Genomic DNA, 2,771 nt, shown 5'->3' with positions numbered 1-2,771 from the left:
CCTCCCGCAAATGACGAGAATTTGGCTCGTAAACTGACATTTTCAATCGAGAATAATTTTATGATGCAGACACAAATCGACTAATGTTTCTATGGGGTTATGTTAACAGATGCCCAAGTTTATTGTATGATCTATTTATTTCGACCACCACTTACCGCTAAAGCCATCTATAGGAAAACGGCGGAAGCAAAGTTGTACACCTAATATATACGAAAAAATTTTTGTATATACACGTACATAAAGTTATAATTTATTATCGGTTTATTATATATTTTTAATTGTTAAAGAAAATTGTTTAATTGTTAAAGTTTTCAAGTTACAAACTGTTAATTTCTTTATTTCTTTTTGGTTTCAATTTTGACCATAATTTATTCTATTTAGTTTATCTATCAATATTATTAAAGATGTACATATAATCATTTATACCACCTTGATCAAAAAGTTCCCGGAATTACTACCAGGTGATGCTCTGAGTCAGCTGATTTAAGTTCTGTTTTTTGGTTAGGTTGCCACATCTATCATTGACATTCCCACCAAATTTTATCACCATAGCTTGACATTTGTAAAAGTTACATCGTCTTGAGTACATCTATCTCTGCACGTATTTTCGATTTTTTACAGTTTTGGAGTTGAATTTGCAACAACGACTTTGTATTAAATTTTGCGTTAAAAATGGATTCAATGGTGTGAAAACCTTGGAAATGTTGGGAAACTGTTTCGGCAGTAATACTCTAAAGAAAACAGCCGTTTATGAGTGGCATGAAAAAACCATTACGGGGAACGCGTTTTAACAGCCGAAAGGAGGTAGAAAATAGAAAAATCGAAGACGGCTCTGATAGCTATACCGACAATAAAGTTTCAGAAATGTTTCGAGAGGATCAAGCGCTGGCATAAGTGCGTTGCAGTCGATAGAGAGTATTTTGAAGGGGACAATATCACTTTTGATGAATAAAACTTGTATTTTGAATTTTCTGAATGAATTCCGGGAACTTTTTGATCAAAGTAGTATGATCTGACATCGAGTTAACTCATTAATATGACTGGAATTTATTCATTAATTCATATTGACTACTCTTTTTCGCTATTAATCGATGAATTGATTCAGAATCTCTCATGACTCTTCATTACATCGTTTATTAATTATCAAGTTTGACTACATATGATATGGTTGCGATATACCGTTCTTTAACACGAAGGTGAGATGATTCTAAGAAATCTGTTATATTATCTATTGTAACTTGAACATGAAATATCATCAATATGTGTTAATATAATTAGATATTTGGCTATTTATATATTTTGCGGCTGATGAGAATTAAGTATAGTCGAAACGTACTATTGAAATTTATCGTCGGAAAAAATTATAATTTGTGATCAATAAATATTATTTAGTACACCTACTTATAGCTCGTGTAATGTATTAACATAGGTTTTACTATTTATTAATTTGTTATAAGTTATACGAGCGAAAAGAATTGATATTATTTATATTGTAATATTCTAGTTTTTCATAGATATTCTAGTGAGACATAGAGTAGCATTATTTGTTTAAAATCAAGAAATTTTCAAATAATGCCACTTGTATGTCCCACTATGAAAATTTACAAAAAACTAAGAATTTATAATAAGATTTTGTCTGTGTAGGTTTTTTGTACTTTTTCGTAAATTTTTTTTCCGCCAGAAAAGTAATATAAAATACTTATAAAAATTAATATTAATGATCATGTGCATACACAAACTTAATTTAATATAATATTAATTCTCGTATAATAATAATGTAAACGTTGCAATTCTTGATTTAAATCATCTTCCAATGTAAAATAATCGTATGAAATATGAAGTAAAAGGAAAAGAAATTTTCAAATGTGTAACAATACTTACTATTTTTTATTATCATATTTTATTATTACATATTTATTATTACGATATTTTACTATTATATTTGAATTAATATATTGAGGATGTCCCAAATCAAGGATTAAAATGTTTACATTATTATATGAGAATATAAATTTATATACTCAAACATCATTATTGTTGTTTTTTTAAATACCTAGCAAATATACATATATAAGTGTTATATTGCTTTAATAAAACAGAATTAACAGATAATATAAAGTATAATATATTGTATGTAACGTACATGTAATTTGTTATTTCTCAATCATTAGAAATTACATTTATGTAACATTTATGTAACATTAATGTAATATTCCCGGGAAAATAGAAAGCTATAAAACTAATTAATCCAATCTTATTGCTGAAATAAGTATTATCGATTAGCATAAAATTCCAGAATACATTTGACAAAATAAAAAAAAAACGTTTTTCCTGAATTAGAGAATCAATTTCATAGTATCGCCCATTCTAATTGTAAGCTGTACCACATTTAGCGATGCTTAATCTTTGTGACCGTACGGAAACTGCTACTTCAATGATCTACAAACACAGTAATATTAACGGATGTACAGCTGTGACATATGTATCTGATTAACAGATATTATCAAACAGATGAAACACGTACAGTTACAATATATTTCTTTCATAAATGAATCTGAAGATTTAGTTCAGTTATATCAATTTTTACTGATTTTCACATACGCAGAATGTCATGTAGAATAATTATATAATGAAATATATATATATATATATATATATATATATATATATATATATATTATATTATTTTACTTATATTATTCTTACTACGTAGTATTAGTTAGACGTAGTAAGTAAGTAATTACGAGTACGAACGTATATTATACTAATAA

This window comes from Atta cephalotes (assembly GCF_000143395.1).
Source record: "Atta cephalotes unplaced genomic scaffold scaffold00024, whole genome shotgun sequence".
In the NCBI taxonomy this organism is placed as follows: Eukaryota; Metazoa; Arthropoda; class Insecta; order Hymenoptera; family Formicidae; genus Atta; species Atta cephalotes.
Note: the sequence above shows the minus strand (reverse complement) of the source record.